This window comes from Styela clava, chromosome 13 (genome assembly GCF_964204865.1).
Source record: "Styela clava chromosome 13, kaStyClav1.hap1.2, whole genome shotgun sequence".
Lineage (NCBI taxonomy): Eukaryota > Metazoa > Chordata > Ascidiacea > Stolidobranchia > Styelidae > Styela > Styela clava.
In genome coordinates, this window is record NC_135262.1 from 20,245,542 (window position 1) to 20,270,993 (window position 25,452).

Consider the following 25,452-nt stretch of genomic DNA (forward strand, 5'->3'; position numbering starts at 1 on the left):
GTGAAAAACCGTCAAAAAACACCAATAACCCTGCTAAAACGCTTAAAAACAGTGAAAAACCGTCAAAAAACACCAATAACCCTGCTAAAACGCTTAAAAACAGTGAAAAACCGTCAAAAAACACCAATAACCCTGCTAAAACGCTTAAAAACAGTGAAAAACCGTCAAAAAACACCAATAACCCTTCTAAAACGCTTAAAAACAGTGAAAAACCGTCAAAAAACACCAATAACCCTGCTAAAACGCTTAAAAACAGTGAAAACCGTCAAAAAACACCAATAACCCTGCTAAAACGCTTAAAAAACAGTGAAAAACCGTCAAAAAACACCAATAACCCTGCTAAAACGCTTTAAAACAGTGAAAAGCCGTCAAAAAACACCAATAACCCTGCTAAAACGCTTAAAAACAGTGAAAAACCGTCAAAAAACACCAATAACCCTGCTAAAACGATTAAAAACAGTGAAAAACCGCCAAAAAACACCAATAACCCTGCTAAAACGCTTAAAAACAGTGAAAAACCGTCAAAAAACACCAATAACCCTGCTAAAACGCTTAAAAACAGTGGAAAACCGTCAAAAAACACCGATAACCCTGCTAAAGCGCTTAAAAACAGTGAAAAACCGTCAGAAAACACCAATAACCCTGCTAAAACGCTTAAAAACAGTGAAAAACCGTCAAAAAACACCAATAACCCTGCTAAAACGCTTAAAAACAGTGAAAAACCGTCAAAAAACACCAATAACCCTGCTAAAACGCTTAAAAACAGTGAAAAACCGTCAAAAAACACCAATAACCCTGCTAAAACGCTTAAAAACAGTGAAAAACAGTCACTGATATTTTTGAAATATCTTTAGCTAAATTGGCTAAGAAACACTTTTTGATAGTCGGTGACTTTAACATTAACTTGCTTTCAACATCCAGTAATGTCCAAATTACCAATTATGTTAATATGCTCATTTCTCATAATGCCTTCTCCTTGATAACCAAACCCACTAGAGTAGGTCAAACTTCTGCAACATTGATCGACCACATGTACACCAATTTGACAAATTTGAAAATTAATTCCTATGTTGTTCTATCAGATATAACAGACCATTTCCCAATAATGTGTTCTCTTAGTGGTGTAACACCGATTCATAAAAATGATTGCATAATTTCTAGGGACATGTCAAACTTCTCGATTGACTCTTTTCGCACAGATGCACAGAGCATTTTTGATAACTTGTTTGATACATTTCAATTGAATGCCCTGAACTACAATAGTGCTTTTGAAGAATTTATACTATCAATCAATACTCTAATTGATCGCCATGCTCCCCTTCGGCCACTTTCACGACGACAGAAAAGGTTAAAACTAAAGCCCTGGTTGAGTAAAGGGTTAAATAGCTGTATTCGACACAAAAATAAGATTTTCAAATCCCATTTTCTGAAAGGTAACAGCTCTCAACGCTCCTACTTTAAAAATTATAGAAATGTTTTGTCAAAAACATTGTATAAAGCAAAACAAATTTATTACCAAAATCTTATTGCCCAAAACCAGGTAATCCAAGGACAACATGGCAAATAGTTAACCAAATTACACATACAAATAATAAATCCAAATCAAATGTTGATGAAATCTTCCGAGAGAATGGCTGTATCAAGATGGTAATTCAATCGCTACCGAATTCAATAAGTACTTTTCAACAATTGGGTCCAGTCTCTCAGACAAGTTTTCTAATGATATGACTAGCTTCAAACATTTTCTTCGCAATCGTGTAAGCCAGTCCATTTTCATGAGTTTGACTGATTCAAACGAAGTGATAATAGAAATACAAAATCTGAAAGATAGGAAGGCAGTAGGTCCAGACAATATTCCAGCACGGTTCCTTAAACTTGTTGCTGACCTCATTTCGCCATGTTTAGCTGAACTTTTTAATTGTTCTCTCTCGTTAGGAATCTTTCCTTCGTGTCTCAAAATTGCTCGAGTAATCCCCCTCTTCAAATCTGGAAATAAGAAATGTGTTCCAAATTATAGACCGATAGCAATCCTTTCATCGATTGATAAGATATTTGAGCGCTTGATCCATAAGCGACTTATTAGTTTTTTTACTAAATATAATGTTATAAACAGATCTCAGTTTGGTTTTCAGAATAATCATTCGACATGCCACGCCATTTTAGATACAATATCTTATGTTTATGATAAATTAGAGAAAAAAGAGTTCGTTAGCGCAACATTTTTAGATTTAAAAAAGGCTTTTGATACTGTGGATCATGACATTTTAATTTACAAGCTGAATCATACTAGGTATCTAAGCGATAGATCACAATATGTCAAAGTGGGAACTTATTGTTCCTCTCTCTTACCAGTGACTCACGGAGTTCCACAAGGTAGTATATTGGGGCCATTACTTTTTCTAGTAGATGTCAATGACATAGTTCACTGTTCTTCGCTTTTAACCAAATTGTTTGCTGACGACACTAGCCTCCTCGACAGCGACAAATCCCATGCAGCTCTTCAATCAAGAGCAAACGCTGAAATTGCAAAGGTGGCTAATTGAATGAGATCTAACAAACTAACAATAAATATAGAAAAGTCTAAAACATTGTTAATATCACCATATAGGCGTAAATCTCAAAATGGTCTGTCAATCCAAATTGATGGTACAAAACTTGAAAACGTTATTTCTTATAAATACCTTGGCATATATATTGATAACAAATTGAAATGGGATACACAAATTTCAAACCTGGCCGTTAAATTATCCAAGTCGGTTGGGATATTATATAAACTTAAAAGATTTACATCGCTACCTACATTACGCATGGTTTACTACTCCCTTTCCAGTCCCATATTCAATATGGCGTAGTTGCGTGGGCCTCTGCTGATAAATCTTTATTGCACCGATTAGAAATTATGCAGAATCGGGCCATTCGCGCTATTTCTGATGTTGCTTATTGCACACATCTACGGTAAGTCCTATTTATAATAAACTAAGAATTATTAAACTTGTATATATACATAGAATTGAAGTGTTGAAGTTAATGCATCAACACCATAACAATAAACTCCCTGCAGCTTTCACTAACTACTTTTCAAAGCAGAGCAGTATTCACTCCTATGGGACACGGTCATCTGCTAAAGGCTCTTACTTTGTGGATCACTTTTCCACCAAGCTTACTCAAAACTACATCAAATTCGTTGGTGTCAAGTTATGGAACACGCTCACTGACAGTATTCGATCAATGAACTAGGCCTACATCTCCTTCAAACATGCATTAAAAAATCATTACCTTGATGTTTATATTTGCCAGTAGTCTGAAAACATTGCCTTTTCATGTGTCTGATCTTCTTCTAGTCGTATATTCCCTGAACCGTTACCGGTACCATACCGGGATCCAATCGTGTTCTTCCACTGTATTCTAAATTCGCATCGTCATTTACTCTGTAGGCTATGTGCCAAGTTCTGTTTTTCACTTTCGCCAACTTTATCATATAACCTAAATGTGAAAGAAATGCATGCTTCAGCATGCATCAGTTCATTAAGCCAGTAAAGTTCTGTCAAATTGAAATTAACGTTGCTGGGCACGCCGATCCAGTTTTCAAAGTGCTTAGTCATGTTAAAAAAGCGTTATTCTCGTTTATTTGTGTACATTGAGGTATATCGCATTCGCTTGATGGCGCCCTTGCGCTCGTCAATTGCGATACATTGTGTGTTTTTGATTTATTCCAATTTATTATTATTTGTTGACAATGTTTCATGCACGACGAAATAAAATATCTGAATCTGAAAACTTGTGAATTAGCCGATGACAAGATACATACACCGGGGCACAGTGCAGAAGTGATACATGGATATCGTAGGTAAATCTCAGTTCTGCTCACACACAAAATATAACCAAAAGGAATCTTTTGGGCACTGGTAGATCTAAATATCTGAAATTATATCATTTTTGTTAAAACATTTTGAAGTTTATATTACTGTATTAGGACTAGGAGTATCTGTTCGACGGTACCGGTACCACTGCGCAACTGCTTACCATCGAAACTATACTAAAATACTGGGCCCTATGTCTGTTTATGACAACAACCCATATAGCAATAGACTACTGGTACAACTGTAGTCTACGATCTAAGCTAGAATAAATCGTCACAAAAACTGCTAAGAAATTTAAAAAAACGCAAATACAGAAATATATCAATACGCCAGGTATGTACTAGATTTATTATAGTATAGCCCAATTCCACGTTGTAAATAATTTTGTTTTGGGCGTAGTACGGTAGGTACCGGTACAGCACAGGTACGGTACCGTACCACCGCAAATGCTACATATCGCAGCCTCGTGGTACAGGTATTTATTCGTCGTGACGCTTGTACAGAGCTCCCTGCTACTCCTTTTGTCGCCCCAGAATACAATATAGATCAGGGCTCTCAACAACCTTTCCTGCGGCTCTCGTTAATGCTTTAATTATTTTCAAAAAAAATTTAAAAAAATTTATTTAAAATTAATTATTTTCAAAAAAAAATGTTCATTGAAATAAAATGCTGAGGTCTATTAGTCGAATGGATTCTCCCGTGTTTATTTGCGTAGCGTTGACTAACCTACAAGATGCAATAGTGACGCAACAGTGAGCGTTTTCACGGCCACTCGGACCCTTTTCACTTGGAAAGATTTTAGACATGGCTGTAATCATTGGCTTGCTTCCGTGGATTTTCAGTTTTTGTCGCATTCCCGGATATTATGCATAAATCAAATAACTCAATGATTATTTTAATTCTAGAGCATTTTAATTTTGTTCCAGTAATCGAAATAGTCCCGGAATATCTGGCGATCATCTCAAGCAGCTACTGCACTTTGCATCCTCCACGATTACGACCCGCTTTGACAAACTTATTAGAAATCAAAGCTGAATTAGATGGCTGTTAGTCTAGGGCGGGCAAAATCGAATCTTTTTTCGAATCGAATAATTTGAATATTTTTTATACATAACAGGGATCCAGAACGTCGGAGGTCGATTCGATACACCATTTAGAAATTGATAGAAACATTGAAAAGTCGACAAAAAAGCGTTTTTTTTACTGGTTAATGGCGGCTGATTGTCACTACGATCGTTTTGGCGACGATATCCTAAAGTTGGTATTCTATATTCCCGCCCTTTCTCGTTTTTTGCAAGAATAAGCGGTCGGCGAATTTCGAAGTTTCATATTTCTAATATCCCCTTGCGTTCACATCAGCGACAGCTGTTGAATACATTAAGGGCTGATTTCAAAACCAAATTAATTTTATTCTGAGTTTTATCCTCTGCCTTGGATTTGGACGCTAATTATACCTAATTCCTTCAAGTTTTAACGTATTTTTTTTCAACAAAACAACACCATGTATGTGCCTGGTACAATGGAACTTAAGCTAAAACGGCTAAGGATAGCAACAGCAACCCCAAAGCTACAAGTCTACATACTAGAAAACGAAGAGACGATGAATAAGTATAGCATCAGTGTCAAGAACAATTCATCACGACAGACGAAAATTGGCAAATAATGAAAGAGAGCATACTAAAAGCAGCAAAAGAACACATTCCTGTTACAAAACGAAAGAAAGACAAAAAATAGATGACCCCAGAAATTTTAGACCTAATGAAGGAAAGAAGAAAAGCAAAAGCAGACAAACATAAGTACAGAAAACTAGACAAACAAGTGAAAAATAGGTGCAATGGAGCAAAAGAACATTGAATCAACACACAGTGCAAAGAAATTGAGGCCAACATCGGAATAAATAGCAAAACTATGCATTAAAATATAAAAGAGTTCGCAGGAGAAAAAGTGTCATCAAAAACAGGGTGCCTAAGATCAAAAGATGGAGATATTCTTATGGAAAAGGAAGACATCCTCAACAGGTGATCAGAATACATCACAGAGTTGTATTACAATGATAGAGGGCCACCACTCACCATCAGTAATGAAGATGAACGCCAACATATTCTTGAAGAGGAAGTCCACAAAGCCCTTAAAGATGAAAAAGGGCAAGGCCACAGGACCCAAGGGTGCATTCCGCACATTTGTGTTTTAGGCCAGTACGGTCTTGTGCATGCATCCAGTCTTAAATAATAATAATTGTTCATTTATTTATTTATCACTATTACGAGACGAATAAACATACATACATACATACATACATACATACACACATACATACATACATACATACATACATACATACATACATACATACATACATACATACATACATACATACATACATACATACATACATACATACATACATACATACATACATACATACATACATACATGCAAGACTGAAATCCAGAAGAGAACCGCTATGTTAAAAGACACATTTAACAAGATGAAACCCATCTTCACCAACAGAAATATAAAACTCAGTACCAAAATCAAGACTCTAAAAGCCTACATATGGTCCATCCTTCTGTACGGATGTGAATGCTGGACGCTGACAAAAGACCTCGAGAGAAGACTTGAAGCAGCAGAAATGTGGTATATCAGACGAATTATGAGAATATCATGGATGGAAAAAAAGTCAAACGAAGAAGTAATGAAAAAGCCATATTGATATAATCTGCGTCATTCGTTTCTCGATATTAAAACTGCATTGAAATGCGGGTAGAAGCGTTTATCCACCAGGGCGAATGTAGATTATTTTAAACAGATATGCGCAACAAAATATTCTTTGCCACAAATTTATCACTTTTTTATATTTATTTTTATATTGATGTAACCCTGCTAAACGCTTAAAAACAGTCAAAAACCGTCTAAAAACACCAAGAACCCTGGTAAAACGCTTAAAAACAGTGAAAAACCGTCTAAAAAAACGAAAACCCTGCTAAAACGCTTAAAAACAGTGGAAAAACGCCTAAAAACACCAATAACCCTGCTAAAACAGTGAAAAACCGTCTAAAAACACCAAGAACCCTGCTAAAACGCCTAAAAACAGTGAAAAACCGTATATAAACCCCAAGATCCCTCATAAACGCTTAAAGACAGTGAAAACCCGTCTAAAAACACCAAGAACCCTGCTAAAACGCTTAAAAACAGTGAAAACCCGTCTAAAAACACCAAGAACCCTGCTAAAACGCTTAAAAACAGTGAAAAACCGTCTAAAATCACCAATAAGCCTGCTAAAACAGTGGAAAACCGTCTAAAAACACCAAGAACCCTGCTAAAACGCCTAAAAACCGTCTAAAAACAACAAGAACCCTGCTAAAACGCTTAAAAACAGTGAAAAACTGTCTAAAAACACCAAGAACCTTAGTAAAACGCTTAAAAACAGTGAAAAACCGTCAAAAAACACCAATAACCCTGCTAAAACGCTTAAAAACAGTGAAAAACCGTCAAAAAACACCAATAACCCTGCTAAAACGCTTAAAAACAGTGAAAAACCGTCAAAAAACACCAATAACCCTGCTAAAACGCTTAAAAACAGTGAAAAACCGTCAAAAAACACCAATAACCCTGCCAAAACGCTTAAAAACAGTGAAAAACCGTCAAAAAACACCAATAACCCTGCTAAAACGCTTAAAAACAGTGAAAAACCGTCAAAAAACACCAATAACCCTGCTAAAACGCTTAAAATCAGTGAAAAACCGTCAAAAAACACCAATAACCCTGCTAAAACGCTTAAAAACAGTGAAAAACCGTCAAAAAACACCAATAACCCTGCTAAAACGCTTAAAAACAGTGAAAAACCGTCAAAAAACACCAATAACCCTGCTAAAACGCTTAAAAACAGTGAAAAACCGTCAAAAAACACCAATAACCCTGCTAAAACGCTTAAAAACAGTGAAAAACCGTCAAAAAACACCAATAACCCTTCTAAAACGCTTAAAAACAGTGAAAAACCGTCAAAAAACACCAATAACCCTGCTAAAACGCTTAAAAACAGTGAAAACCGTCAAAAAACACCAATAACCCTGCTAAAACGCTTAAAAAACAGTGAAAAACCGTCAAAAAACACCAATAACCCTGCTAAAACGCTTTAAAACAGTGAAAAGCCGTCAAAAAACACCAATAACCCTGCTAAAACGCTTAAAAACAGTGAAAAACCGTCAAAAAACACCAATAACCCTGCTAAAACGATTAAAAACAGTGAAAAACCGCCAAAAAACACCAATAACCCTGCTAAAACGCTTAAAAACAGTGAAAAACCGTCAAAAAACACCAATAACCCTGCTAAAACGCTTAAAAACAGTGGAAAACCGTCAAAAAACACCGATAACCCTGCTAAAGCGCTTAAAAACAGTGAAAAACCGTCAGAAAACACCAATAACCCTGCTAAAACGCTTAAAAACAGTGAAAAACCGTCAAAAAACACCAATAACCCTGCTAAAACGCTTAAAAACAGTGAAAAACCGTCAAAAAACACCAATAACCCTGCTAAAACGCTTAAAAACAGTGAAAAACCGTCAAAAAACACCAATAACCCTGCTAAAACGCTTAAAAACAGTGAAAAACAGTCACTGATATTTTTGAAATATCTTTAGCTAAATTGGCTAAGAAACACTTTTTGATAGTCGGTGACTTTAACATTAACTTGCTTTCAACATCCAGTAATGTCCAAATTACCAATTATGTTAATATGCTCATTTCTCATAATGCCTTCTCCTTGATAACCAAACCCACTAGAGTAGGTCAAACTTCTGCAACATTGATCGACCACATGTACACCAATTTGACAAATTTGAAAATTAATTCCTATGTTGTTCTATCAGATATAACAGACCATTTCCCAATAATGTGTTCTCTTAGTGGTGTAACACCGATTCATAAAAATGATTGCATAATTTCTAGGGACATGTCAAACTTCTCGATTGACTCTTTTCGCACAGATGCACAGAGCATTTTTGATAACTTGTTTGATACATTTCAATTGAATGCCCTGAACTACAATAGTGCTTTTGAAGAATTTATACTATCAATCAATACTCTAATTGATCGCCATGCTCCCCTTCGGCCACTTTCACGACGACAGAAAAGGTTAAAACTAAAGCCCTGGTTGAGTAAAGGGTTAAATAGCTGTATTCGACACAAAAATAAGATTTTCAAATCCCATTTTCTGAAAGGTAACAGCTCTCAACGCTCCTACTTTAAAAATTATAGAAATGTTTTGTCAAAAACATTGTATAAAGCAAAACAAATTTATTACCAAAATCTTATTGCCCAAAACCAGGTAATCCAAGGACAACATGGCAAATAGTTAACCAAATTACACATACAAATAATAAATCCAAATCAAATGTTGATGAAATCTTCCGAGAGAATGGCTGTATCAAGATGGTAATTCAATCGCTACCGAATTCAATAAGTACTTTTCAACAATTGGGTCCAGTCTCTCAGACAAGTTTTCTAATGATATGACTAGCTTCAAACATTTTCTTCGCAATCGTGTAAGCCAGTCCATTTTCATGAGTTTGACTGATTCAAACGAAGTGATAATAGAAATACAAAATCTGAAAGATAGGAAGGCAGTAGGTCCAGACAATATTCCAGCACGGTTCCTTAAACTTGTTGCTGACCTCATTTCGCCATGTTTAGCTGAACTTTTTAATTGTTCTCTCTCGTTAGGAATCTTTCCTTCGTGTCTCAAAATTGCTCGAGTAATCCCCCTCTTCAAATCTGGAAATAAGAAATGTGTTCCAAATTATAGACCGATAGCAATCCTTTCATCGATTGATAAGATATTTGAGCGCTTGATCCATAAGCGACTTATTAGTTTTTTTACTAAATATAATGTTATAAACAGATCTCAGTTTGGTTTTCAGAATAATCATTCGACATGCCACGCCATTTTAGATACAATATCTTATGTTTATGATAAATTAGAGAAAAAAGAGTTCGTTAGCGCAACATTTTTAGATTTAAAAAAGGCTTTTGATACTGTGGATCATGACATTTTAATTTACAAGCTGAATCATACTAGGTATCTAAGCGATAGATCACAATATGTCAAAGTGGGAACTTATTGTTCCTCTCTCTTACCAGTGACTCACGGAGTTCCACAAGGTAGTATATTGGGGCCATTACTTTTTCTAGTAGATGTCAATGACATAGTTCACTGTTCTTCGCTTTTAACCAAATTGTTTGCTGACGACACTAGCCTCCTCGACAGCGACAAATCCCATGCAGCTCTTCAATCAAGAGCAAACGCTGAAATTGCAAAGGTGGCTAATTGAATGAGATCTAACAAACTAACAATAAATATAGAAAAGTCTAAAACATTGTTAATATCACCATATAGGCGTAAATCTCAAAATGGTCTGTCAATCCAAATTGATGGTACAAAACTTGAAAACGTTATTTCTTATAAATACCTTGGCATATATATTGATAACAAATTGAAATGGGATACACAAATTTCAAACCTGGCCGTTAAATTATCCAAGTCGGTTGGGATATTATATAAACTTAAAAGATTTACATCGCTACCTACATTACGCATGGTTTACTACTCCCTTTCCAGTCCCATATTCAATATGGCGTAGTTGCGTGGGCCTCTGCTGATAAATCTTTATTGCACCGATTAGAAATTATGCAGAATCGGGCCATTCGCGCTATTTCTGATGTTGCTTATTGCACACATCTACGGTAAGTCCTATTTATAATAAACTAAGAATTATTAAACTTGTATATATACATAGAATTGAAGTGTTGAAGTTAATGCATCAACACCATAACAATAAACTCCCTGCAGCTTTCACTAACTACTTTTCAAAGCAGAGCAGTATTCACTCCTATGGGACACGGTCATCTGCTAAAGGCTCTTACTTTGTGGATCACTTTTCCACCAAGCTTACTCAAAACTACATCAAATTCGTTGGTGTCAAGTTATGGAACACGCTCACTGACAGTATTCGATCAATGAACTAGGCCTACATCTCCTTCAAACATGCATTAAAAAATCATTACCTTGATGTTTATATTTGCCAGTAGTCTGAAAACATTGCCTTTTCATGTGTCTGATCTTCTTCTAGTCGTATATTCCCTGAACCGTTACCGGTACCATACCGGGATCCAATCGTGTTCTTCCACTGTATTCTAAATTCGCATCGTCATTTACTCTGTAGGCTATGTGCCAAGTTCTGTTTTTCACTTTCGCCAACTTTATCATATAACCTAAATGTGAAAGAAATGCATGCTTCAGCATGCATCAGTTCATTAAGCCAGTAAAGTTCTGTCAAATTGAAATTAACGTTGCTGGGCACGCCGATCCAGTTTTCAAAGTGCTTAGTCATGTTAAAAAAGCGTTATTCTCGTTTATTTGTGTACATTGAGGTATATCGCATTCGCTTGATGGCGCCCTTGCGCTCGTCAATTGCGATACATTGTGTGTTTTTGATTTATTCCAATTTATTATTATTTGTTGACAATGTTTCATGCACGACGAAATAAAATATCTGAATCTGAAAACTTGTGAATTAGCCGATGACAAGATACATACACCGGGGCACAGTGCAGAAGTGATACATGGATATCGTAGGTAAATCTCAGTTCTGCTCACACACAAAATATAACCAAAAGGAATCTTTTGGGCACTGGTAGATCTAAATATCTGAAATTATATCATTTTTGTTAAAACATTTTGAAGTTTATATTACTGTATTAGGACTAGGAGTATCTGTTCGACGGTACCGGTACCACTGCGCAACTGCTTACCATCGAAACTATACTAAAATACTGGGCCCTATGTCTGTTTATGACAACAACCCATATAGCAATAGACTACTGGTACAACTGTAGTCTACGATCTAAGCTAGAATAAATCGTCACAAAAACTGCTAAGAAATTTAAAAAAACGCAAATACAGAAATATATCAATACGCCAGGTATGTACTAGATTTATTATAGTATAGCCCAATTCCACGTTGTAAATAATTTTGTTTTGGGCGTAGTACGGTAGGTACCGGTACAGCACAGGTACGGTACCGTACCACCGCAAATGCTACATATCGCAGCCTCGTGGTACAGGTATTTATTCGTCGTGACGCTTGTACAGAGCTCCCTGCTACTCCTTTTGTCGCCCCAGAATACAATATAGATCAGGGCTCTCAACAACCTTTCCTGCGGCTCTCGTTAATGCTTTAATTATTTTCAAAAAAAATTTAAAAAAATTTATTTAAAATTAATTATTTTCAAAAAAAAATGTTCATTGAAATAAAATGCTGAGGTCTATTAGTCGAATGGATTCTCCCGTGTTTATTTGCGTAGCGTTGACTAACCTACAAGATGCAATAGTGACGCAACAGTGAGCGTTTTCACGGCCACTCGGACCCTTTTCACTTGGAAAGATTTTAGACATGGCTGTAATCATTGGCTTGCTTCCGTGGATTTTCAGTTTTTGTCGCATTCCCGGATATTATGCATAAATCAAATAACTCAATGATTATTTTAATTCTAGAGCATTTTAATTTTGTTCCAGTAATCGAAATAGTCCCGGAATATCTGGCGATCATCTCAAGCAGCTACTGCACTTTGCATCCTCCACGATTACGACCCGCTTTGACAAACTTATTAGAAATCAAAGCTGAATTAGATGGCTGTTAGTCTAGGGCGGGCAAAATCGAATCTTTTTTCGAATCGAATAATTTGAATATTTTTTATACATAACAGGGATCCAGAACGTCGGAGGTCGATTCGATACACCATTTAGAAATTGATAGAAACATTGAAAAGTCGACAAAAAAGCGTTTTTTTTACTGGTTAATGGCGGCTGATTGTCACTACGATCGTTTTGGCGACGATATCCTAAAGTTGGTATTCTATATTCCCGCCCTTTCTCGTTTTTTGCAAGAATAAGCGGTCGGCGAATTTCGAAGTTTCATATTTCTAATATCCCCTTGCGTTCACATCAGCGACAGCTGTTGAATACATTAAGGGCTGATTTCAAAACCAAATTAATTTTATTCTGAGTTTTATCCTCTGCCTTGGATTTGGACGCTAATTATACCTAATTCCTTCAAGTTTTAACGTATTTTTTTTCAACAAAACAACACCATGTATGTGCCTGGTACAATGGAACTTAAGCTAAAACGGCTAAGGATAGCAACAGCAACCCCAAAGCTACAAGTCTACATACTAGAAAACGAAGAGACGATGAATAAGTATAGCATCAGTGTCAAGAACAATTCATCACGACAGACGAAAATTGGCAAATAATGAAAGAGAGCATACTAAAAGCAGCAAAAGAACACATTCCTGTTACAAAACGAAAGAAAGACAAAAAATAGATGACCCCAGAAATTTTAGACCTAATGAAGGAAAGAAGAAAAGCAAAAGCAGACAAACATAAGTACAGAAAACTAGACAAACAAGTGAAAAATAGGTGCAATGGAGCAAAAGAACATTGAATCAACACACAGTGCAAAGAAATTGAGGCCAACATCGGAATAAATAGCAAAACTATGCATTAAAATATAAAAGAGTTCGCAGGAGAAAAAGTGTCATCAAAAACAGGGTGCCTAAGATCAAAAGATGGAGATATTCTTATGGAAAAGGAAGACATCCTCAACAGGTGATCAGAATACATCACAGAGTTGTATTACAATGATAGAGGGCCACCACTCACCATCAGTAATGAAGATGAACGCCAACATATTCTTGAAGAGGAAGTCCACAAAGCCCTTAAAGATGAAAAAGGGCAAGGCCACAGGACCCAAGGGTGCATTCCGCACATTTGTGTTTTAGGCCAGTACGGTCTTGTGCATGCATCCAGTCTTAAATAATAATAATTGTTCATTTATTTATTTATCACTATTACGAGACGAATAAACATACATACATACATACATACATACATACACACATACATACATACATACATACATACATACATACATACATACATACATACATACATACATACATACATACATACATACATACATACATGCAAGACTGAAATCCAGAAGAGAACCGCTATGTTAAAAGACACATTTAACAAGATGAAACCCATCTTCACCAACAGAAATATAAAACTCAGTACCAAAATCAAGACTCTAAAAGCCTACATATGGTCCATCCTTCTGTACGGATGTGAATGCTGGACGCTGACAAAAGACCTCGAGAGAAGACTTGAAGCAGCAGAAATGTGGTATATCAGACGAATTATGAGAATATCATGGATGGAAAAAAAGTCAAACGAAGAAGTAATGAAAAAGCCATATTGATATAATCTGCGTCATTCGTTTCTCGATATTAAAACTGCATTGAAATGCGGGTAGAAGCGTTTATCCACCAGGGCGAATGTAGATTATTTTAAACAGATATGCGCAACAAAATATTCTTTGCCACAAATTTATCACTTTTTTATATTTATTTTTATATTGATGTAACCCTGCTAAACGCTTAAAAACAGTCAAAAACCGTCTAAAAACACCAAGAACCCTGGTAAAACGCTTAAAAACAGTGAAAAACCGTCTAAAAAAACGAAAACCCTGCTAAAACGCTTAAAAACAGTGGAAAAACGCCTAAAAACACCAATAACCCTGCTAAAACAGTGAAAAACCGTCTAAAAACACCAAGAACCCTGCTAAAACGCCTAAAAACAGTGAAAAACCGTATATAAACCCCAAGATCCCTCATAAACGCTTAAAGACAGTGAAAACCCGTCTAAAAACACCAAGAACCCTGCTAAAACGCTTAAAAACAGTGAAAACCCGTCTAAAAACACCAAGAACCCTGCTAAAACGCTTAAAAACAGTGAAAAACCGTCTAAAATCACCAATAAGCCTGCTAAAACAGTGGAAAACCGTCTAAAAACACCAAGAACCCTGCTAAAACGCCTAAAAACCGTCTAAAAACAACAAGAACCCTGCTAAAACGCTTAAAAACAGTGAAAAACTGTCTAAAAACACCAAGAACCTTAGTAAAACGCTTAAAAACAGTGAAAAACCGTCAAAAAACACCAATAACCCTGCTAAAACGCTTAAAAACAGTGAAAAACCGTCAAAAAACACCAATAACCCTGCTAAAACGCTTAAAAACAGTGAAAAACCGTCAAAAAACACCAATAACCCTGCTAAAACGCTTAAAAACAGTGAAAAACCGTCAAAAAACACCAATAACCCTGCCAAAACGCTTAAAAACAGTGAAAAACCGTCAAAAAACACCAATAACCCTGCTAAAACGCTTAAAAACAGTGAAAAACCGTCAAAAAACACCAATAACCCTGCTAAAACGCTTAAATACAGTGAAAAACCGTCAAAAAACACCAATAACCCTGCTAAAACGCTTAAAAACAGTGAAAAACCGTCAAAAAACACCAATAACCCTGCTAAAACGCTTAAAAACAGTGAAAAACCGTCAAATACACCAATAACCCTGCTAAAACGCTTAAAAACAGTGAAAAACCGTCAAAAAACACCAATAACCCTGCTAAAACGCTTAAAAACAGTGAAAAACCGTCAAAAAACACCAATAACCCTTCTAAAACGCTTAAAAACAGTGAAAAACCGTCAAAAAACACCAATAACCCTGCTAAAACGCTTAAAAACAGTGAAAAACCGTCAAAAACACCAATAACCCTGCTAAAACGCTTAAAAACAGTGAAAAACCGTCAAAAAACACCAATAACCCTGCTAAAACGCTTAAAAACAGTGAAAAACCGTCAAAAAACACCAATAACCCTTCTAAAACGCTTAAAAACAGTGAAAAACCGTCAAAAAACACCAATAACCCTGCTAAAACGCTTAAAAACAGTGAAAAACCGTCAAAAAACACCAATAACCCTGCTAAAACGCTTAAAAACACTGAAAAACCGTCAAAAAACACCAATAACCCTGCCAAAACGCTTAAAAACAGTGAAAAACCGTCAAAAAACACCAATAACCCTGCTAAAACGCTTAAAAACAGTGAAAAACCGTCAAAAAACACCAATAACCCTGCTAAAACGCTTAAATACAGTGAAAAACCGTCAAAGAACACCAATAACCCTGCTAAAACGCTTAAAAACAGTGAAAAACCGTCAAAAAACACCAATAACCCTGCTAAAACGCTTAAAAACAGTGAAAAACCGTCAAAAAACACCAATAACCCTGCTAAAACGCTTAAAAACAGTGAAAAACCGTCAAAAAACACCAATAACCCTGCTAAAACGCTTAAAAACAGTGAAAACCCGTCAAGAAACACCAATAACCCTGCTAAAACGCTTAAAAACAGTGAAAAACCGTCAAAAAACACCAATAACCCTGCTAAAACGCTTAAAAACAGTGAAAAACCGTCAAGAAACACCAATAACCCTGCTAAAACGCTTAAAAACAGTGAAAAACCGTCAAGAAACACCAATAACCCTGCTAAAACGCTTAAAAACAGTGAAAAACCGTCAAGAAACACCAATAACCCTGCTAAAACGCTTAAAAACAGTGAAAAACCGTCAAAAAACACCAATAACCCTGCTAAAACGCTTAAAAACAGTGAAAAACAGTCAAAAAACACCAATAACCCTGCTAAAACGCTTAAAAACAGTGAAAAACCGTCAAAAAACACCAATAACCCTGCTAAAACGCTTACAAACAGTGAAAAACAGTCAAAAAACACCAATAACCCTGCTAAAACGCTTAAAAACAGTGAAAACCTGTCAAAAAACACCAATAACCCTGCTAAAACGCTTAAAAACAGTGAAAAACCGTCAAAAAACACCAATAACCCTGCTAAAACGCTAAAAAACAGTGAAAAACCGTCAAAAAACACCAATAACCCTGCTAAAACGCTTAAAAACAGTGAAAAACCGTCAAAAAACACCAATAACCCTGCTAAAACGCTTAAAAATAGTGAAAAACCGTCAAAAAACACCAATAACCCTGCTAAAACGCCTAAAAACAGTGAAAAACCGTCAAAAAACACCAATAACCCTGCTAAAACGCTTAAAAACAGTGAAAAACAGTCAAAAAACACCAATAACCCTGCTAAAACGCTTAAAAATAGTGAAAAACCGTCAAAAAACACCAATAACCCTGCTAAAACGCTTAAAAACAGTGAAAACCCGTCAAAAAACACCAATAACCCTGCTAAAACGCTTAAAAACAGTGAAAAACCGTCAAAAAACACCAATAACCCTTCTAAAACGCTTAAAAACAGTGAAAAACCGTCAAAAAACACCAATAACCCTGCTAAAACGCTTAAAAACAGTGAAAAACCGTCAAAAAACACCAATAACCCTGCTAAAACGCTTAAAAACAGTGAAAAACCGTCAAAAAACACCAATAACCCTGCTAAAACGCTTAAAAACAGTGAAAAACCGTCAAGAAACACCAATAACCCTGCTAAAACGCTTAAAAACAGTGAAAAACCGTCAAGAAACACCAATAACCCTGCTAAAACGCTTAAAAACAGTGAAAACCCGTCAAGAAACACCAATAACCCTGCTAAAACGCTTAAAAACAGTGAAAAACCGTCAAAAAACACCAATAACCCTGCTAAAACGCTTAAAAACAGTGAAAAACCGTCAAAAAACACCAATAACCCTGCTAAAACGCTTAAAAACAGTGAAAAACCGTCAAAAAACACCAATAACCCTGCTAAAACGCTTAAAAATAGTGAAAAACCGTCAAAAAACACCAATAACCATGCTAAAACGCTTAAAAACAGTGAAAAACCGTCAAAAAACAACAATAACCCTGCTAAAACGCTTAAAAACAGTGAAAAACCGTCAAAAAACACCAATAACCCTGCTAAAACGCTTAAAAACAGTGAAAAACCGTCAAAAAACACCAATAACCCTGCTAAAACGCTTAAAAACAGTGAAAAACCGTCAAAAAACACCAATAACCCTGCTAAAACGCTTAAAAACAGTGAAAAACTGTCAAAAAACACCAATAACCCTGCTAAAACGCTTAAAAACAGTGAAAAACCGTCAAAAAACACCAATAACTCTGCCAAAACGCTTAAAAACAGTGAATAACCGTCAAAAAACACCAATAACCCTGCTAAAACGCTTAAAAACAGTGAAAAACCGTCAAAAAACACCAATAACCCTGCTAAAACGCTTAAAAACAGTGAAAAACCGTCAAAAAACACCAATAACCCTGCCAAAACGCTTAAAAACAGTGAAAAACCGTCAAAAAACACCAATAACCCTGCTAAAACGCTTAAAAACAGTGAAAAACCGTCAAAAAACACCAATAACCCTGCTAAAACGCTTAAAAACAGTGAAAAACCGTCAAAAAACACTAATAACCCTTCTAAAACGCTTAAAAACAGTGAAAAACCGTCAAAAAACACCAATAACCCTGCTAAAACGCTTAAAAACAGTGAAAAACCGTCAAAAAACACCAAAAACCCTGCTAAAACGCTTAAAAACAGTGAAAAACCGTCAAAAAACACCAATAACCCTGCTAAAACGCTTAAAAACAGTGAAAAACCGTCAAAAAACACTAATAACCCTGCTAACACGCTTAAAAACAGTGAAAAACCGTCAAAAAACACCAATAACCCTTCTAACACGCTTAAAAACAGTGAAAAACCGTCAAAAAACACCAATAACCCTGCTAAAACGCTTAAAAACAGTGAAAACCGTCAAAAAACACCAATAACCCTGCTAAAACGCTTAAAAAACAGTGAAAAACCGTCAAAAAACACCAATAACCCTGCTAAAACGCTTTAAAACAGTGAAAAGCCGTCAAAAAACACCAATAACCCTGCTAAAACGCTTAAAAACAGTGAAAAACCGTCAAAAAACACCAATAACCCTGCTAAAACGATTAAAAACAGTGAAAAACCGCCAAAAAACACCAATAACCCTGCTAAAACGCTTAAAAACAGTGAAAAACCGTCAAAAAACACCAATAACCCTGCTAAAACGCTTAAAAACAGTGGAAAACCGTCAAAAAACACCGATAACCCTGCTAAAGCGCTTAAAAACAGTGAAAAACCGTCAGAAAACACCAATAACCCTGCTAAAACGCTTAAAAACAGTGAAAAACCGTCAAAAAACACCAATAACCCTGCTAAAACGCTTAAAAACAGTGAAAAACCGTCAAAAAACACCAATAACCCTGCTAAAACGCTTAAAAACAGTGAAAAACCGTCAAAAAACACCAATAACCCTGCTAAAACGCTTAAAAACAGTGAAAAACAGTCACTGATATTTTTGAAATATCTTTAGCTAAATTGGCTAAGAAACACTTTTTGATAGTCGGTGACTTTAACATTAACTTGCTTTCAACATCCAGTAATGTCCAAATTACCAATTATGTTAATATGCTCATTTCTCATAATGCCTTCTCCTTGATAACCAAACCCACTAGAGTAGGTCAAACTTCTGCAACATTGATCGACCACATGTACACCAATTTGACAAATTTGAAAATTAATTCCTATGTTGTTCTATCAGATATAACAGACCATTTCCCAATAATGTGTTCTCTTAGTGGTGTAACACCTATTCATAAAAATGATTGCATAATTTCTAGGGACATGTCAAACTTCTCGATTGACTCTTTTCGCACAGATGCACAGAGCATTTTTGATAACTTGTTTGATACATTTCAATTGAATGCCCTGAACTACAATAGTGCTTTTGAAGAATTTATACTATCAATCAATACTCTAATTGATCGCCATGCTCCCCTTCGGCCACTTTCACGACGACAGAAAAGGTTAAAACTAAAGCCCTGGTTGAGTAAAGGGTTAAATAGCTGTATTCGACACAAAAATAAGATTTTCAAATCCCATTTTCTGAAAGGTAACAGCTCTCAACGCTCCTACTTTAAAAATTATAGAAATGTTTTGTCAAAAACATTGTATAAAGCAAAACAAATTTATTACCAAAATCTTATTGCCCAAAACCAGGTAATCCAAGGACAACATGGCAAATAGTTAACCAAATTACACATACAAATAATAAATCCAAATCAAATGTTGATGAAATCTTCCGAGAGAATGGCTGTATCAAGATGGTAATTCAATCGCTACCGAATTCAATAAGTACTTTTCAACAATTGGGTCCAGTCTCTCAGACAAGTTTTCTAATGATATGACTAGCTTCAAACATTTTCTTCGCAATCGTGTAAGCCAGTCCATTTTCATGAGTTTGACTGATTCAAACGAAGTGATAATAGAAATACAAAATCTGAAAGATAGGAAGGCAGTAGGTCCAGACAATATTCCAGCACGGTTCCTTAAACTTGTTGCTGACCTCATTTCGCCATGTTTAGCTGAACTTTTTAATTGTTCTCTCTCGTTAGGAATCTTTCCTTCGTGTCTCAAAATTGCTCGAGTAATCCCCCTCTTCAAATCTGGAAATAAGAAATGTGTTCCAAATTATAGACCGATAGCAATCCTTTCATCGATTGATAAGATATTTGAGCGCTTGATCCATAAGCGACTTATTAGTTTTTTTACTAAATATAATGTTATAAACAGATCTCAGTTTGGTTTTCAGAATAATCATTCGACATGCCACGCCATTTTAGATACAATATCTTATGTTTATGATAAATTAGAGAAAAAAGAGTTCGTTAGCGCAACATTTTTAGATTTAAAAAAGGCTTTTGATACTGTGGATCATGACATTTTAATTTACAAGCTGAATCATACTAGGTATCTAAGCGATAGATCACAATATGTCAAAGTGGGAACTTATTGTTCCTCTCTCTTACCAGTGACTCACGGAGTTCCACAAGGTAGTATATTGGGGCCATTACTTTTTCTAGTAGATGTCAATGACATAGTTCACTGTTCTTCGCTTTTAACCAAATTGTTTGCTGACGACACTAGCCTCCTCGACAGCGACAAATCCCATGCAGCTCTTCAATCAAGAGCAAACGCTGAAATTGCAAAGGTGGCTAATTGAATGAGATCTAACAAACTAACAATAAATATAGAAAAGTCTAAAACATTGTTAATATCACCATATAGGCGTAAATCTCAAAATGGTCTGTCAATCCAAATTGATGGTACAAAACTTGAAAACGTTATTTCTTATAAATACCTTGGCATATATATTGATAACAAATTGAAATGGGATACACAAATTTCAAACCTGGCCGTTAAATTATCCAAGTCGGTTGGGATATTATATAAACTTAAAAGATTTACATCGCTACCTACATTACGCATGGTTTACTACTCCCTTTCCAGTCCCATATTCAATATGGCGTAGTTGCGTGGGCCTCTGCTGATAAATCTTTATTGCACCGATTAGAAATTATGCAGAATCGGGCCATTCGCGCTATTTCTGATGTTGCTTATTGCACACATCTACGGTAAGTCCTATTTATAATAAACTAAGAATTATTAAACTTGTATATATACATAGAATTGAAGTGTTGAAGTTAATGCATCAACACCATAACAATAAACTCCCTGCAGCTTTCACTAACTACTTTTCAAAGCAGAGCAGTATTCACTCCTATGGGACACGGTCATCTGCTAAAGGCTCTTACTTTGTGGATCACTTTTCCACCAAGCTTACTCAAAACTACATCAAATTCGTTGGTGTCAAGTTATGGAACACGCTCACTGACAGTATTCGATCAATGAACTAGGCCTACATCTCCTTCAAACATGCATTAAAAAATCATTACCTTGATGTTTATATTTGCCAGTAGTCTGAAAACATTGCCTTTTCATGTGTCTGATCTTCTTCTAGTCGTATATTCCCTGAACCGTTACCGGTACCATACCGGGATCCAATCGTGTTCTTCCACTGTATTCTAAATTCGCATCGTCATTTACTCTGTAGGCTATGTGCCAAGTTCTGTTTTTCACTTTCGCCAACTTTATCATATAACCTAAATGTGAAAGAAATGCATGCTTCAGCATGCATCAGTTCATTAAGCCAGTAAAGTTCTGTCAAATTGAAATTAACGTTGCTGGGCACGCCGATCCAGTTTTCAAAGTGCTTAGTCATGTTAAAAAAGCGTTATTCTCGTTTATTTGTGTACATTGAGGTATATCGCATTCGCTTGATGGCGCCCTTGCGCTCGTCAATTGCGATACATTGTGTGTTTTTGATTTATTCCAATTTATTATTATTTGTTGACAATGTTTCATGCACGACGAAATAAAATATCTGAATCTGAAAACTTGTGAATTAGCCGATGACAAGATACATACACCGGGGCACAGTGCAGAAGTGATACATGGATATCGTAGGTAAATCTCAGTTCTGCTCACACACAAAATATAACCAAAAGGAATCTTTTGGGCACTGGTAGATCTAAATATCTGAAATTATATCATTTTTGTTAAAACATTTTGAAGTTTATATTACTGTATTAGGACTAGGAGTATCTGTTCGACGGTACCGGTACCACTGCGCAACTGCTTACCATCGAAACTATACTAAAATACTGGGCCCTATGTCTGTTTATGACAACAACCCATATAGCAATAGACTACTGGTACAACTGTAGTCTACGATCTAAGCTAGAATAAATCGTCACAAAAACTGCTAAGAAATTTAAAAAAACGCAAATACAGAAATATATCAATACGCCAGGTATGTACTAGATTTATTATAGTATAGCCCAATTCCACGTTGTAAATAATTTTGTTTTGGGCGTAGTACGGTAGGTACCGGTACAGCACAGGTACGGTACCGTACCACCGCAAATGCTACATATCGCAGCCTCGTGGTACAGGTATTTATTCGTCGTGACGCTTGTACAGAGCTCCCTGCTACTCCTTTTGTCGCCCCAGAATACAATATAGATCAGGGCTCTCAACAACCTTTCCTGCGGCTCTCGTTAATGCTTTAATTATTTTCAAAAAAAATTTAAAAAAATTTATTTAAAATTAATTATTTTCAAAAAAAAATGTTCATTGAAATAAAATGCTGAGGTCTATTAGTCGAATGGATTCTCCCGTGTTTATTTGCGTAGCGTTGACTAACCTACAAGATGCAATAGTGACGCAACAGTGAGCGTTTTCACGGCCACTCGGACCCTTTTCACTTGGAAAGATTTTAGACATGGCTGTAATCATTGGCTTGCTTCCGTGGATTTTCAGTTTTTGTCGCATTCCCGGATATTATGCATAAATCAAATAACTCAATGATTATTTTAATTCTAGAGCATTTTAATTTTGTTCCAGTAATCGAAATAGTCCCGGAATATCTGGCGATCATCTCAAGCAGCTACTGCACTTTGCATCCTCCACGATTACGACCCGCTTTGACAAACTTATTAGAAATCAAAGCTGAATTAGATGGCTGTTAGTCTAGGGCGGGCAAAATCGAATCTTTTTTCGAATCGAATAATTTGAATATTTTTTATACATAACAGGGATCCAGAACGTCGGAGGTCGATTCGATACACCATTTAGAAATTGATAGAAACATTGAAAAGTCGACAAAAAAGCGTTTTTTTTACTGGTTAATGGCGGCTGATTGTCACTACGATCGTTTTGGCGACGATATCCTAAAGTTGGTATTCTATATTCCCGCCCTTTCTCGTTTTTTGCAAGAATAAGCGGTCGGCGAATTTCGAAGTTTCATATTTCTAATATCCCCTTGCGTTCACATCAGCGACAGCTGTTGAATACATTAAGGGCTGATTTCAAAACCAAATTAATTTTATTCTGAGTTTTATCCTCTGCCTTGGATTTGGACGCTAATTATACCTAATTCCTTCAAGTTTTAACGTATTTTTTTTCAACAAAACAACACCATGTATGTGCCTGGTACAATGGAACTTAAGCTAAAACGGCTAAGGATAGCAACAGCAACCCCAAAGCTACAAGTCTACAAACTAGAAAACGAAGAGACGATGAATAAGTATAGCATCAGTGTCAAGAACAATTCATCACGACAGACGAAAATTGGCAAATAATGAAAGAGAGCACACTAAAAGCAGCAAAAGAACACATTCCTGTTACAAAACGAAGGAAAGACAAAAAATAGATGACCCCAGAAATTTTAGACCTAATGAAGGAAAGAAGAAAAGCAAAAGCAGACAAACATAAGTACAGAAAACTAGACAAACAAGTGAAAAATAGGTGCAATGGAGCAAAAGAACATTGAATCAACACACAGTGCAAAGAAATTGAGGCCAACATCGGAATAAATAGCAAAACTATGCATTAAAATATAAAAGAGTTCGCAGGAGAAAAAGTGTCATCAAAAACAGGGTGCCTAAGATCAAAAGATGGAGATATTCTTATGGAAAAGGAAGACATCCTCAACAGGTGATCAGAATACATCACAGAGTTGTATTACAATGATAGAGGGCCACCACTCACCATCAGTAATGAAGATGAACGCCAACATATTCTTGAAGAGGAAGTCCACAAAGCCCTTAAAGATGAAAAAGGGCAAGGCCACAGGACCCAAGGGTGCATTCCGCACATTTGTGTTTTAGGCCAGTACGGTCTTGTGCATGCATCCAGTCTTAAATAATAATAATTGTTCATTTATTTATTTATCACTATTACGAGACGAATAAACATACATACATACATACATACATACATACATACATACATACATACATACATACATACATACATACATACATACATACATACATACATACATACATACATACATACATACATACATACATACATGCAAGACTGAAATCCAGAAGAGAACCGCTATGTTAAAAGACACATTTAACAAGATGAAACCCATCTTCACCAACAGAAATATAAAACTCAGTACCAAAATCAAGACTCTAAAAGCCTACATATGGTCCATCCTTCTGTACGGATGTGAATGCTGGACGCTGACAAAAGACCTCGAGAGAAGACTTGAAGCAGCAGAAATGTGGTATATCAGACGAATTATGAGAATATCATGGATGGAAAAAAAGTCAAACGAAGAAGTAATGAAAAAGCCATATTGATATAATCTGCGTCATTCGTTTCTCGATATTAAAACTGCATTGAAATGCGGGTAGAAGCGTTTATCCACCAGGGCGAATGTAGATTATTTTAAACAGATATGCGCAACAAAATATTCTTTGCCACAAATTTATCACTTTTTTATATTTATTTTTATATTGATGTAACCCTGCTAAACGCTTAAAAACAGTCAAAAACCGTCTAAAAACACCAAGAACCCTGGTAAAACGCTTAAAAACAGTGAAAAACCGTCTAAAAAAACGAAAACCCTGCTAAAACGCTTAAAAACAGTGGAAAAACGCCTAAAAACACCAATAACCCTGCTAAAACAGTGAAAAACCGTCTAAAAACACCAAGAACCCTGCTAAAACGCCTAAAAACAGTGAAAAACCGTATATAAACCCCAAGATCCCTCATAAACGCTTAAAGACAGTGAAAACCCGTCTAAAAACACCAAGAACCCTGCTAAAACGCTTAAAAACAGTGGAAACCCGTCTAAAAACACCAAGAACCCTGCTAAAACGCTTAAAAACAGTGAAAAACCGTCTAAAATCACCAATAAGCCTGCTAAAACAGTGGAAAACCGTCTAAAAACACCAAGAACCCTGCTAAAACGCCTAAAAACCGTCTAAAAACAACAAGAACCCTGCTAAAACGC

General features: G+C 36.0%; 3 long non-coding RNA genes across 3 annotated transcripts; all 3 read right to left on the bottom strand.

Annotated features, from left to right (window-relative positions):
- Positions 1–1,846: 1,846 nt before the first annotated feature.
- Positions 1,847–3,554, bottom strand: LOC144431442 (uncharacterized). Its single transcript, XR_013480009.1, has 3 exons — positions 3,277–3,554; positions 2,350–2,517; positions 1,847–1,986 (listed from the first exon to the last, which is right to left on the bottom strand). It is a non-coding gene; the product is annotated as an uncharacterized LOC144431442 (long non-coding RNA).
- Positions 3,555–9,492: 5,938 nt separating this feature from the next.
- LOC144431440 (uncharacterized) lies at positions 9,493–11,200 on the bottom strand. The gene is made up of 3 exons (XR_013480008.1): positions 10,923–11,200; positions 9,996–10,163; positions 9,493–9,632 (listed from the first exon to the last, which is right to left on the bottom strand). It is a non-coding gene; the product is annotated as an uncharacterized LOC144431440 (long non-coding RNA).
- Positions 11,201–20,105: 8,905 nt separating this feature from the next.
- On the bottom strand, positions 20,106–21,813 carry LOC144431439 (uncharacterized). Its single transcript, XR_013480007.1, has 3 exons — positions 21,536–21,813; positions 20,609–20,776; positions 20,106–20,245 (listed from the first exon to the last, which is right to left on the bottom strand). It is a non-coding gene; the product is annotated as an uncharacterized LOC144431439 (long non-coding RNA).
- Positions 21,814–25,452: the final 3,639 nt, after the last annotated feature.